This window comes from Aptenodytes patagonicus, chromosome 15, assembly GCF_965638725.1.
Source record: "Aptenodytes patagonicus chromosome 15, bAptPat1.pri.cur, whole genome shotgun sequence".
In the NCBI taxonomy this organism is placed as follows: domain Eukaryota; kingdom Metazoa; phylum Chordata; class Aves; order Sphenisciformes; family Spheniscidae; genus Aptenodytes; species Aptenodytes patagonicus.
Window position 1 is genome coordinate 16,406,149 of NC_134963.1, and position 15,439 is coordinate 16,421,587.

A 15,439-nucleotide genomic window follows, 5' to 3' on the forward strand; every position below is an offset into this window, starting at 1 on the left:
ACAAGAGTCCACAGGATGAAGCAAACAGCAGCTTATGGGAGACATGGGTTAACGGACAATCTTGATGGCAGGACCTACAGAAAGAAGGCTGAGTGAGCAAGAAGGGACATTGTAAAAAAACTCAGGCACACAAGCTGAGCTGGGAATCAAGCCCCTGGCAATCACAAGGTAACGCTGAAGCTCAGAGGATCCTTCACTGCAGAGGAACACCTCATGGACTGCCCTTGGAAGAAACATCAAAGCTGACTGCAGTGGTGTGGGGATTGCAGCACCACTGGGCTGAGCTGCCTTTGGGTGTCTGAAAAAGCACAGAAGGCAGCTTTGAAAAATATCTCATCTCTTCTTGGTGCTTCCCAGAGTAGGAGCTGGAGTGGGAGTAAGAGAACAGGAAAAGGAGAGAAAGGGTTATGCTTAAATCAGTCCTTGCATGCTACCTGAACCTCAATCTACATGCAAATGCAGAGCAGAAGCTGTGATGTTCCCAGTGGGGATGCAGCACACTATTCCCATCAGGACAGGAACAAAATCGCTAATACCTTCTCACAGCTCTTTCCTACCCCTGCTCTTCCTTTCCTTACAGTGAAATTATGTTGAAAAGGAGCTCTGATTTAGTCCTGTGCTTGCACTGGTTAGCCCAGAGACTCCTGCTGTAGATGACTCTGAGGACACCATGCACCAGGCACAAGTGTTTATCATTGTATTCACACAGCAGAACATTTGCAGTTAATACAAATCACCCTAACTAAAATATCTATATTCATAAAAAACCCCAAACCTTCAAGTAGGCAGTTTGATAGCTTATCTGCTTGAAAAGTAGCTCACCTGGGACAGGTATTTTGCAAATACCATTAGCCCAGCAGGGTTCAGGAGCTTTCTGATTTTGCCAATGTACCTTTTATTTGGTAATGTGGTGTGGAAGAGGAATAAATCCCCCCAGCCTGTCACTCTGTAGATACACATTGCACCAAGTTCAATTGTTCTTGCTTTCTGCCAAGTGGCAGGCTTGCCAGCTAGAGACAACAATGTTTAATTTATGAAGGGCTGAGTTTTAATCAGTTTTTTATTGTTTGTTCCAGCAATAGATCAGTTTAATGGCAGTCTAAAAAATGCACCATAAGCAAATCTCACACATGCCATTCTTCTCCCCGTTAGATATCTCACATCAGAAGTTTGACATCAGTGCATGCTGGGAAATAGGCAACCTGTGAAACTCAGTGTTTAAAATAAGTGGCCAAACTGCAGTTCTTATGGTGTTTGTGGGTTGGTGGATACTGCAGCAATAAGGGCAGATTTAGAGATAAATCTGTATTCAGAGCCTTTTCGCACTGAATCATGAGATTCCTTTTTATAACCGAGAAAAGAGACACTATTGCTGTGCACCTCCCTCAAGCTTGGTCACGGAGCTCGTGGCGGAACCTTGTCTTCTAGCACCAATGCAGCCAAGCTTTACTGAAAAGGACCTTTGCTGACATCCCTGGCCAGTCCTTGTCTTTTTTTCATACGTAGGACTCCAGCTACAAAACACACATCAATCTCTCTCCAAACACACCTAAACCCCACCATCTCCAGTGGAAACCTGGCCCGGTCACCCCATGTGCTGTGTCATGAGCTATCACGGTAATAAAGTTCTGTTGCTTGGGCAGAACTGTAGAGAAGAGTGATGAGCCCTGGCTAAGGTAATTTATTTTACAGTCAAAGGAAGATACATGAAACACATTTACCGCTCCATTTGTCAGGCCTATTTTTAGCCTATTAAAGATGTAAAAGGCTTGGGTCTGAATCCAGCCTGAGAGTGGAGGGTTTGGTCCAGCCTACATCTGTTTGAGAGGTACTCTCTGAGAAAGAGAAATTAGTTGAATCGTATCTTGTGTGACACCAAAGCAAACCTGGAAAGAGTGGTTATTACCACTGCCACGCACAGGCAATGGGAACTGAAAGTCCTCATTACTTTGCAGAGCCGTATGAGTTACCTTGGTTACTTTTCTTCTCTTCCATGGTTATAGATGTATTCACGTCTGTCCTTGGCTCTCAGAGTGATGCTAGAATAATCATTTCACGGTAGGAAAATGGTGGTCAGCTGCCCAACCAGTGCCAAGATAAATGCAGCAATGAGTATGAAGAGATTCAGCGAATAAAAGAAGATCAAATATATTTTACAGGAGAGCAAACATTTCCCAACAGATTTCTTTTCTGGAGAATAAACAGCCTTGTTAGACAGTTGGATTATGTTGGTTGTGGCTTTGGTGAAAGTCAACACCTTTCACCACAGCAGGGTTTGACCCTGTGTCAGGGAGCTTGTCAAACAGGCTGAACTCATCCAAATCATGATCGTACTGGAGGCTGCACCCAAGGGGATGGCATGATGAGACCGAAGTGTCTAGAGCAGCAAATGTGTAGGGACAGTGCAGCCCCTAAAAAGGTGCAGGATTTCTTAGTCTGTGAGTGCCTATTTGCTTAAAGTTTAATTACTGCCTTAATCTTACCTAAAATGGCATCAGAGGTTTAGCTGCTCAGAGAGGAGGCTGGTGAAAACAAGGCAGAGCATTCTCTAAAGCACCTAGGTACTTTAGGACCATACGTCTTGTTTTCAGAAGGAAATTAATAGCCAATTCTACTAAGATCTCTAGAGTTGCAATTGGTGTATAAACACTTTTGAAAAAGACGCACTTACCTGCATGACAGACCCACAGAAAATAAGGCTGGAACAGATCTGAAGAGATCACCTCTTCCACCTCCCTGACACAAGGAATGCTCTGTGGTCTTCAGGAAAGGTGTCTGTAGAGATGATCCTGTTCCTAGAAGCCTCCAGCAATGGGAACTCCGCAACAAACCCAGGAAAAATACATAGCAGTGTTTAACTATCCTTACATTAGAAAGACCTTTCTTAATAACTAATCTGAATTTCCCTAACTGTAATTTAATTACCTCATCTCCTAAGCAGAATGAACATGCAGAACAAATTATTCTCTTCCTCTTCACAGAAAACTTTTATGTAACTGCAGACTATTATGCTTCCCCTAAGTCTTCTCTTGACTAAATAACTCCAATTATTTCAGCCTTTCTTTACAGGTTACTGTTAATAATTCTCATTCTCGCTGCTCAACTTTTTCATTCATCCTTCTCGAAATGAAACACTCCAGACCAGATCCCATAGGCCCCCTGAGGCTCTCCTTTGAACATACCCAGAACTGTATTCACCTCTTTTTACATTAGAATGCTCAGCTCATGACACTCAAGTCCTTTTCTGCAGTACCGTGTGTAGCCAGCCATTCCCTATTCTGTCTTGGTGCAGCTGCGCATCTAAATGAAGACTCCTCATTTGCCTTTGTTGAATTGCATGCTGTATTTTCCAGATCATCTCTCGGATTTCTCAAGATCCTCCAGAATTCCAGCTCTGCCCTCCAAAATGCTGTTGGTCCTTCCCTACATGAGGCAAGAGTAGAGCTCGTACACCCTAAGGTGTGCGGGCAATCTCTGGTAGTATGCCAGTCCACCGCAAGACAGCCAAGGAGAAACTTTCTCACAATGAGGACAAAGCATGGGAGCAGGTTGCCCAGAGAGGCTTTGCAGTCTCCGTCCTTGGAGGTTTTCAAGACCAGACTGGATAAAGTCCTGAGAAACCTGGTCTGACCTCAGATCTGATCTTGCTTTGAGCAGGCAGTTAGAGTAGATGACTTCCAGTGATCCCTTCTAACCTGAATTATCCTGTGAGCCTTTATCTTCCCTTTATTCCACTCCCTCCCCCAAAAAAATAAAAAAAAATCCTTGGTTAGAAAGATGTTCATGCTACAGCCACCCATACCCGGACTGAGGCCATGAGACAGAGGCTGATCCCAGAGTGTCCTGGATCACCCTGTCTTGGTCGCTGTGATTGTTTCCACTACTTGGAACCACATGGGAACAAGGTCTCTGCTACCAGGAGCATACCTGCTAACAGGAAGAAAACTTGCAAATCTTGGAGTAGTTTGGAAAGTAAGAGGTGAGGGGATTGGGTAGGACCAACAGACCCTAATACTGTGGGAAAACACACTAGACGAAAACAGTCTCCAGAAGCAGCCATGGGAAGTCCTCAGCTCCATGCAGAACAGCAGTGGGATTGTCCTGTGGTAGAGATACGCTGTAGGGTCTGCAGAGACTGGGAAGGCTCACTACTTAGATGCAAAGGGGCTGAGGTTTCCATACTTCCAAGTCTTGCAAGGCACTTGCAAGGCAGATTATCCCAGAATTAGGGACCCAGGAAACACTTGCACTTAGTCATTAAAACAGACTCTAGTGGAACATCATGGGCCTTCTGATTACTACCCACTGCTGGTTATACAGGCTGGCAGTGATGAGGTTGCGGAGAGAAGTCCTGCAGCGATCAAAAGGGACTTCAGGGCACTGGGGCGACTGGTTCAAGGATCGGGAGCACAGGTAGTGTTTTCCTCTATCCCTACAGTGGCAGGGAAGGATACTGAAAGGAGCAAGAAAACACACCTGATCAATGCGTGGCTCAGGGGCTGGTGCCGTCGGAGGAATTTTGGCTTTTTTGATCATGGGGAGGTTTACATGGCACCGGGCCTGCTGGTGACAGACGGAGTCCAGCTGTCTCACAAGGGAAAAAGGATCATGGCTCATGAATTGGCAGGGCTCATTGAGAGGGCTTTAAACTAGGTTCGAAGGGGGAAGGGGATAAAACCAGGCTCGCTAGAGATGAGCCGAGGGGTGGCGTGCCGATGCCGGGGGCGAAATCGATAGCCCAGCTCAAGTGCATATACACCAATGCACGCAGCATGGGCGGCAAGCAGGAGGAGCTGGAAGCCATTGTGCAGCGGGAGAGATATGACTTAGTCGCCCTCACAGAAACATGGTGGGGTGACTCTCACGACTGGAGTGCTGCAATGGATGGCTACAGACTCTTCAGAAGGGACAGGCGAGGAAGGAGAGGCGGTGGGGTGGCCCTGTATGTTAGGGAGTGTTTTGATTGTATAGAGCTCAACGATTGTGATGATGGTACGGTTGAGTGTCTATGGGTAAGGATGAGGGGGAAGGCCAACGAGGCAGATATCCTGCTGGGAGTCTGTTATAGACCACCCAACCAGGATGAAGGGGCGGATGAAGCGTTCTATAAGCGGCTGGCAGAAGTTTCTCAATCGCTAGCCCTTGTTCTCGTGGGGGACTTCAACTTCCCGGACGTCTGCTGGAAATACAACATGGCAGAGAGGAAGCAGTCTAGGAGGTTCCTGGAGTGTGTGGAAGACAACTTCCTGACACAGCTGGTAAGTGAGCCTACCAGGGGAGGTGCCTCGCTCGACCTGCTGTTTACAAACAGAGAAGGACTGGTGGGAGATGTGGTGGTCGGAGGCCGTCTTGGGCTTAGCGACCATGAAATGATAGAATTCTCGCTTCTTGGTGAAGTAAGGAGGGGGGGCAGCAAAACCACAACCATGGACTTCCGGAGGGTGGACTTTGGCCTGTTCAGGACGCTGGTTGAGAGAGTCCCTTGGGAGACGGTCCTGAAGGGCAAAGGGGTCCAGGAAGGCTGGACGATCTTCAAGAAGGAAGTCTTAAAGGCGCAGGAGCAGGCTGTCCCTGTACGCCGTAAGAAGAATGGGCGGGGAAGACGACCGGCCTGGCTGAACGGGGAGCTCTTGCTGGGACTCAGGAAAAAAAGGAGAGTTTACTGCTTGTGGAAGAAGGGGCAGGCGACTCAAGAAGAGTACAGGGATCTTGTTAGGTCGTGCAGAGAAGAAATGAGAAAGGCAAAAGCCCAGCTAGAACGCAATCTGGCCGCTGTCATTAGAGACAACAAAAAAAGTTTTTACAAATATATTTTTTACAAATATATTAATGACAAGAAGAGAGCCAGGGAGAATCTCCATCCTTTATTGGATGCAAGGGGGAACATTGTCACCGAGGATGAGGAAAAGGCTGAGGTACTCAATGCCTTCTTTGCCTCAGTCTTTAACAGGCAGACCAGTTATCCTCAGGGTACTCGGCCCCCCGAACTGGAAGACGGGGACGGCGAGCAGGATGAACCCCCCGTAATCCAGGAGGAAGCAGTCAATGACCTGCTATGCCACCTGGACACTCACAAGTCTATGGGGCCAGATGGGATCCACCCGAGAGTGCTGAGGGAGCTGGCAGAGGTGCTCGCCAAGCCGCTCTCCATCATTTATCAGCAGTCCTGGTTAACGGGGGAGGTCCCGGACGACTGGAGGCTTGCCAATGTGACGCCCATCCACAAGAAGGGCCGGAAGGAGGATCCGGGGAACTACAGGCCTGTCAGCCTGACCTCGGTGCCGGGGAAGATTATGGAGCGGTTCATCTTGAGGGCGCTCACAAGGCATGAGCGGGACAACCAGGGGATCCGGCCCAGCCAGCACGGGTTCATGAGAGGCAGGTCCTGCTTGACCAACCTGATCTCCTTCTATGACCAGGTGACCCGCCTAGTGGATGAGGGAAAGGCTGTGGATGTGGTCTACCTGGACTTCAGTAAGGCCTTTGACACTGTCTCCCACAGCATTCTCCTAGAGAAGCTGGCGGCTCACGGCTTAGACAGGTGGACTCTGCGCTGGGTCAAAAACTGGCTGGATGGCCGGGCCCAGAGAGTTGTGGTGAATGGAGTTACCTCCAGTTGGCGGCCGGTCACGAGCGGTGTTCCCCAGGGCTCAGTACTGGGGCCGGTCTTGTTTAATATCTTTATTGATGATCTGGATGAGGGGATTGAGTGCACCCTCAGTAAATTTGCAGACGACACCAAGTTGGGCGGGAGTGTTGATCTGCTCGAGGGTAGGAAGGCTCTGCAGAGGGACCTGGACAGGCTGGATCGATGGGCCCAGGCCAACTGTATGAGGTTCAACAAGGACAAGTGCCGGGTCCTGCACTTCGGCCACAACAACCCCATGCAGCGCTACAGGCTTGGGGAAGAGTGGCTGGAAAGCTGCCCAGCAGAGAAGGACCTGGGGGTGTTGGTCGACAGCCGGCTGAACATGAGCCGGCAGTGTGCCCAGGCGGCCAAGAAGGCCAATGGCATCCTGGCCTGTATCAGAAATAGTGTGGCCAGCAGGAGCAGGGAAGTGATCGTGCCCCTGTACTCGGCCCTGGTGAGGCCGCACCTCGAATACTGTGTTCAGTTTTGGGCCCCTCACTACAAGAAGGACGTTGAGGTGCTGGAGCGTGTCCAGAGAAGGGCAACGAGGCTGGTGAGGGGTCTGGAGAACAAGTCTTCTGAGGAGCGGCTGAGGGAACTGGGACTGTTCAGCCTGGAGAAAAGGAGGCTGAGGGGAGACCTCATCGCTCTCTACAACTACCTGAAAGGAGGTTGTAGCGAGGTGGGTGTTGGTCTTTTCTCCGAAGTAACAAGTGATAGGACGAGAGGAAATGGCCTCAAGTTGTGCCAGGGGAGGTTTAGATTGGATGTAAGGAAAAATTTCTTTACTGAAAGAGTGGTGAAACATTGGAACAGGCTGCCCAGGGAAGTGGTGGAGTCCCCATCCCTGGAGGTTTTTAAAAGACGTGTAGATGAGGCGCTTAGGGACATGGTTTAGTGGGCATGGTGGTGTTGGGTTGACGGTTGGACTCGATGATCTTAGAGGTCTTTTCCAACCTCAATGATTCTATGATTCTATGATCATGATATGCAACTCAGGATCCTGGAGCACAGCAATCTCATGGAGCAGGTAACCTGAAAACCTCAGGCTATGAGCTCTCACTGGCATGCAGCTTTTTGTTGCATAGCTGGAAACTGTGCTTTGAGGATCCTTGCAACTGAGGCAGGTTTCAGAAACTTGCAGGCTGGGGTGGGCTCCTGGGATTCCTGGTGCTGAGACATCGACCTGCGGGGGCTACCTCAAATCTGGGGAACCGTTGCTGTGCTCAGCAAGGAAGATACACGCACTGAACAGGAACTGAGGGTATATCTTATTTTGGAAGGGATTTTTTCTTTAATCTTTGTAAAATGTTTTCACAATGCTTCCGACTCGTGGGAATGGAAAAACAAACAAACAAACAATGTTGCTTAAGTCCACTTTGAAAACAGAAATATTAAGCAAACATTTCTGGCAAATTGGAAACCCTGCTTGCCAAAGATTGCAGGGGTAAGTATGTTTTTTCAGAACTCTCATAAACTGCTCAAAACATCTCAAGTTTTTGCTGCAATAATGAATTTCAAGAACAGAATAATTGGGAAAGAAACGCAAGTATTCTTCAGTTTTTGACATTTTAGGAAAGAGCTGAAGAAGATTTTTTTATATTCACCACATCCTTTGTCATGATGGAAAGAGAAGATTTAATTCCAGAATAGCAGCAGGAAAGGGCAGGGAAAAGGAAGATCTTGGGGATCTCATTTCTAAATGCAGCAATGGTTTAGTGATGACAAAAAAGGATTCTGACTTGCTAATTAGTTTTGCATAATGATGACTAAACTTGATTACAGCATGAACCAGTCAAATGTCTTTGTAGCTCATAGGCTTACTGTGTGCTCCAATTAAAAGGGTTAGGTTTGTATACGGCTCACAGGGTGCTTCCTGGAGACTAAAGAACTTACAAAAGGGTGCTCCGAGCTTTATTGTTTCAATTGGCTGCCACAGACAAATTAACTTCTGAGGAGGAATTTGATAGCATCTATTTTATCATACATCCAAAAGCACGTCACCGATTCTCTACAAGCTCTTGCTCATTTTTTTTCCTCCTAAACAGCTAAACAAATGGAGAATAAAGCCTTCATTATCTGTTCATCAGTTGCCATCTCTGCCAGCAACTGCAGAAGCTCTCTACCTGCTATTTTTCTCTATTAAGAAGAGCTGAGAGAAAATCTGGCCATAAAACGTTCCTGACTCTGTGCGTGTGTGTTTGTGTGTAGGGGGAACACTTGGAGTGGGTGACACATTGAACACCTTCCTGAAATGCCACTCACTGTCCCCTGAAGTGAAGGACATGGGCTGTTGCAGTGTCTCACCTTCCCTGTGGTCCCTCTGGATTCCCATGGACAGAAATCCCAGCCCCCCTGGCCTCATGCCAAACTTGCACCCATGCAGAGCCGCAGTCAGTCCCCCAGACTGGGATGCAGCCTGGATGCCAGCAGAGCTCCAGCAGTGAGTGCTGGGGCTGCTGTGCCCCACTTAAACTCATGCACACAGCTACAGAGGGCACCAAGACCGCCACAAACACAGTCAAGTCCAGATTTTGACCGCCCCATGACTGCTGGGGGTCCATGTGTCTTGTTGTAATTCTCGGTGTTGGCAGGGCTCTGGCTGGCACTGGGAACCAGTGTGGGGTTGGGGACTGGTGGGGTGAGATCCAGTGATTCGCCTCAGCAGGATTCCAGCTTGAATCCTTCTTAAGGGCTGTGCCAACTCCACATTTCTTCCTGTAACTTGAAAACAACACAGAGGAAGAGAGAAAACTTTACTTCCCTGCATAATTCCCTTCAATGAGGGACTCACTGAATACAGATAAGCTCCCCTCCAGTGGCTGGTGAACCCTATCACAGGGCTTGCCCCTGCCTCTGACTGACAGCATCTCTGCCGGTCTGCAGGAGTGGAATATTTTTCAGGGACACCTCACCTTTAGCAGCGTAGAACATTGTCTCGCTGCCAAAGCAAGTGGCTTGACAAATCAGCCAGGTAAGCACCAGCTTATCAGACCTCCCTTGCTGCGCCGCAGCTGAGATCCTGCTGGGTGGTCCCTGCGGTCCAGCGTCTGAGCAGGGAGGTTCAGCTGGGATGGCATTTCGGTTATAAAATGGCTGGGAGGTGGGATTGAATGGCTGGGAAGCAACAGTTCATTTGGCACAAAGTCAGCTGAGCTATCGATCCTGATATCAGATGCTGTTTGCTTCACACCACCCTCCCATTTCCAAAATGCCGGAGATTTCAGCATTGCTGACGCACAGTTTCAACCTGCAACGTGAATGGGAAAGGCCAGTAGACTGGGAGACTTTACAGCTACTTCAGCTTTTCCTCAGCTTCCCAGGGGCTTCCAGTCTAGCACAGCGCTCCTGTGGGGTCCTGGGCCATCTCTCTAGGAGAGGTGGAAAAGTCTCTGACCCCCAATTCTCCCTATTCCCAAATGAGGGGTCTTGCAGGCAGCTAGCATGCACAAAATGGGCTCAGGCTACAAAAGTGTGTTATAACACTTCTGGCTTTCATACATCATGAAACAGAAATGGACGCTATTTTCCCCAAAGAACAGGGGAGTTTCCCATAACCTACAGGTATCATCGGAGAGATGTGGCAAGAGGAAGAGCTGGGTAATTACAGACCAGTCAGCTTGACTTTGATATTCTAAAAAACACTGTAGCAAATTATTAAACAATCACTTTATAAGCACTTAGAGGATAAAAGACAGTAAGAAACAGCCAACATGGATTTGTCAAGAACAAATCATGTCAAACTAATCTAATCTCTTTCTTTAATGGGGTCATTGGCCTATGGACAGAAGAAAGTGATAGATATGATATACCTTGACTTCCATAAGGCTTTTGACACAATCTGACATGAGAGTCTCCTTACAACTAGGAAATAGGATTGAAAGCAAATCATACAGCATGGGGACAATTTAAAAAAAATTAGACTTTGAATTTAATATCAGGAATCTGTTCTGAGGCAGTGAAAGTGATTTAAGTCTTTCAGGCATCTGTCCTGGGCCCAGTTCATTGAAAAATTTTTGAACTTATAATTCAAGCAGGCCAACAAAGTCAGACCAATACCCACACAGAGAATATACAAGAATTTTGTGGTATTGATGTTAATACTATTTTACAAACAGAAAATATGCAAAAAAACATATCAAGAAAGAATCATGTGTTCTCTGTTTCATTCAGATATATACCTACATATATATATAAGGTACCATCTTAGTTTTAACGAATAATAAAATTACTCATTGATATTGCAAGAATGGAGACACAAGTTTATTGTCTGGTAAATGTCTGTTATTGTTGTAGGTGAAGAACAGATTTCCTGATGCTACTCAATCTTTTACTTCTTTTCCAGCTATCTGACATCACAGAGAATTATTCCAACTGTACGATTTTTTATCGCTCTCTACAACTACCTGAGAGGAGGTTGTAGCGAGGTGGGTGTTGGTGTCTTCTCCCAAGTAACTAGTGATGGGACGAGAGGAAATGGCCTCAAGTTGCACCAGGGGAGGTTTAGATTGGACGTGAGGAAAAATGTCTTTACTGAAAGAGTGGTTAAAGATTGGAACAGGCTGCCCAGGGAAGTGGTGGAGTCCCCATCCCTGGAAGTATTTAAAAGACGAGTAGATGAGGCACTTAGGGACATGGTTTAGTGGGCATGGTGGTGTTGGGTCGACGGTTGGACTCAACGATCTTAGAGGTCTTTTCCAACCTCAATGATTCTATGATTCTATGATTTACCACATTGTACAGTGCCACATTTTCATAAAGATTGAAGAGACAGCTGTTTGTTTCAATCTTTATTAACAACTTAGATGATGGAACTGATCAGACACAGCTAAATGCCCAAATATGGACATCTGTTCAATTTAGATACCACCGGGTATCCCATCTGGCCTCCAGCTGCCAATTTGGCAGGGTGCTGCTCTCCTCTGAGCCCCACATCATGATTGTCAGATGCATCAGGTTCTCTTGAGTACCCAACACAGCTGAAGTAGCACCACACAACTATGTTGAGGCAAGTGAATAAATCTCCTATCAGCTTTATGGATAAACTTGGGGGTGAAGGGGGATGATGCCGACACATGATTCAATTAGAAAGGTCTTGCAAAATCAGTCAGATGAAATGATATACAGGCAAGGGAGAAGTCAACACAAGGAGAAATCAAATGCACAAACTGAAGTGTCGTTAAGCAAGTGGCAGCACCATTGCAGAGACTGATCTGGGCATTAGAGTGGGTCCTACAAAGGGGACGGGCAAGGTTTGCCACTGCCCCCCACTTTGCAACAGGAGCTGTGGATCCTTAGGGCTTGTAAAGGAGATGATCCCCACTTGGGGCACTGCACTATAAGAATGATAGAGACAAAGTAGAGCTGAAAGGAAAAGAGGAGAACAAACAGAGGCTGGAAATAGGTTATATGAGAAAAGATTGAAGAAATTCGGCAAGTCTGTTTTCCCTAGAGAAGAGTAAAGCTCCCCTAATAAGGATGTGACAATGGTGTAAAATATATACTAGGTTGTTCTGAAGCAAGGAGTGAATAATTGCTCTCCATCTCCTCTTAGGGTAATTTGCCTGCTTTGCAGCAGAGGAGATTTAAGTTAGAAATTAGAAAAATACCCAGCTACCAGGATAATTTGCACAGGAACAGGCTACCCAAGGGGGCAGGGGAATCCCTTTTTCCATGATCTCAAGGAGCAGATCAATGCCTCTGTGGCTTCTTCTTGTTTTGCCAGGACCTGGATCCAGCACTTTGGCCTTTAGAGTCTCCTGCTTTAAGATTGTGGAGTGAAAGGAAACATCTGTGCAGCTGTCTGCCCATTAATTCATCTCATGCCTGAATATGGCCAGTTGTTCATAGTTACATCCATCAAAGTCGTACACTTGGGCTGCTAATTCCTAAACAGGAGGATCTCTACCAACAACGGAACAGGTACACAGGACAACAGCACAACAATGGTAGGGAGAGGGAGGGAGATTAAATAGACCTGGACGTTTGGGTTGGAGAAGAGAGAAGAATTATGGTGAGTTATATAAGAGCCTGAACTGCCTTAAGAAGATGCATAGGGAAGGATTGTTCAGTCTCATTTCATACGATAGTGTGTATGCTCACTATGTTCTTATGCCCTGTTCAGGGCAGCGGAGCAAAGGCTGTCTCAAAGGGGTTTCTTGCTTTCATAGAATCATAGAATCATAGAATCATTAAGGTTGGAAGAGACCTCTAAGATCATTGAGTCCAACCGTCAACCCAACACCACCATGCCCACTAAACCATGTCCCTAAGCGCCTCATCTACACGTCTTTGTCCTGGTTTTGGCAGGGATAGAGTTAATTTCCTTCCTAGTAGCTGGTACAGTGCTGTGTTTTGGATTTAGGATGAGAACAAAGTTGATAACGCACCGATGTTTTAGTTGTTGCTAGGTAATGTTTACACTAGGCAAGGGCTTTTTAGTTTTCCATGCTCTACTGACTGAGAAGGCTGGAGGTGCACAAGAAGCTGGAGGGGGCACAGCCAAACTGGCCAAAGGGACTTTCCATACCATGTGACATCATGCGCAGTACATAAACTGGGGAAAGCTGGCCGGGGGGGCCGCTGCTCGGGGACTGGCTGGGCATCGGTCGGCGGGTGGTGAGCAATTGTACTGTGCATCACTTGCTTTGTGTATTATTATTATTATTATTATCATATTATTATTGTTATCATTTTATTTCAATTATTAAACTGTTTTTATCTCAACCCACGAGTTTTTCTCACTTGTGCTCTTCCAATTCTCTCCCCCATCCCACCGGGTGGGGGGAGTGAGGGAGCGGCTGCGTGGTGCCGACTGAGGTTAAACCACGACAGTCTTTTAAATACGTCCAGGGATGGGGACTCAACCACTTCCCTGGGCAGCCTGTTCCAATGTTTCACCACTCTTTCAGTAAAGACATTTTTCCTCACGTCCAATCTAAACCTCCCCTGGTGCAACTTGAGGCCGTTTCCTCTCGTCCCATCGCTTGTTACTTGGGAGAAGAGACCGACCCCCACCTCGCTACAACCTCCTTTCAGGTGGTTGTAGAGAGCGATGAGGTCTCCCCTCAGCCTCCTTTTCTCCAGGCTAAACAACCCCAGTTCCCTCAGCTGCTCCTCATAAGACTTGTTCTCCAGACCCCTCACCAGCCTCGTTGCCCTTCTCTGGACACACTCCAGCACCTCGACGTCCTTCTTGTAGTGAGGGGCCCAAAACTGAACACAGTATTCGAGGTGCGGCCTCACCAGTGCCGAGTACAGGGGCACGATCACTTCCCTCCTCCTGCTGGCCACACTATTTCTGATACAGGCCAGGATGCCATTGGCCTTCTTGGCCACCTGGGCACACTGCTGGCTCATGTTCAGCTGGCTGTTGACCAGCACCCCCAGGTCCTTTTCCGACAGGCAGCTTTCCAGCCACTCTTCCCCAAGCCTGTAGCGCTGCATGGGGTTGTTGTGGCCAAAGTGCAGGACCCGGCACTTGGCCTTGTTGAACCTCATACAGTTGGCCTGGGCCCATCGATCCAGCCTGTCCAGGTCCCTCTGCAGAGCCTTCCTGCCCTCGAGCAGATCAACACTCCCGCCCAACTTGGTGTCGTCTGCAAACTTACTGAGGGTGCACTCGATCCCCTTGTCCAGATCATCGATAAAGACATTAAACAGAACTGGCCCCAACACTGAGCCCTGGGGAACACCGCTCGTGACCGGCCGCCAACTGGATTGAACTCCATTCACCACAACTCTCTGGGCCCGGCCGTCCAGCCAGTTTTTGACCCAGCGCAGAGTCCACCTGTCTAAGCCGTGAGCCGCCAGCTTCTCTAGGAGAATGCTGTGGGAGACAGTGTCAAAGGCCTTACTGAAGTCCAGGTAGACCACATCCACAGCCTTTCCCTCATCCACTAGGCGGGTCACCTGGTCATAGAAGGAGATCAGGTTGGTCAAGCAGGACCTGCCTCTCATGAATCCGTGCTGGCTGGGCCTGATCCCCTGGTTGTCCCGCTTTCTGTGAGCAGCAGGTCAAATAGACAATGGAGGTGTTGATGGAGAAAGAATTAATATTCAGTGGAGCAAAGACTGCCTTTCCATGCATCTACCTGAGATAGGCTAGAAAGATAAGGTGGTCCTCATCTTCTGGAGCAAATGGCAAGAGGTGAGCCATCTTCTGTGGTAAGTGAGCATGATGGAGACCATCTAGTTTCACTGACGGCAGTACAAGAGGTGTCTAATACTGGTGATGCTTGTCAAGAATGATCTCTGGGGAGCTGAGGGCACCTGCCCGCGGTGCTCTGGGTCTGTGCAGGATAAGCCTCACAAGGATACCCTCCTCAAGACTGTTGCATGAATCTGGTCCTTGGAAAAAAACTTCCAGGTCTTGAAGGGCTCTGTTGGATCAGAAAGAGCTTGAAAGAGACTCCTCTGCAGGATATAATAATATCAGTTATGGAGAGTTATGTGGAGACAGAGGAGAAAATGGAGAAAGGCAAATGCCAGTGTGCTCTATACTGGATTACCAGTACTTCATAGCCTGTAGATGGAAAGTAAAATGGAAGTGTAAAGAAAGCTAAAGCCCTGCCTCTCTTGCTGCAGGAGGCACAGTACACATGCAGAGACCCAGTGCAACCTCAGCTAGAAACATTGCCTCTGAAATATGGCCAAAGTCCCTGGAGAATGATCATGTGTCAAGTGATCATCCCAAAGTATGCTGGACCTGAGGACCCTCCCCTGATGGGAAAGACACTGAAGCAATACTGCCAACACCTGCAACCGCTTGAACAGGCCAGCTTCTTGTTTGGACTGTGGGTGGCAGGC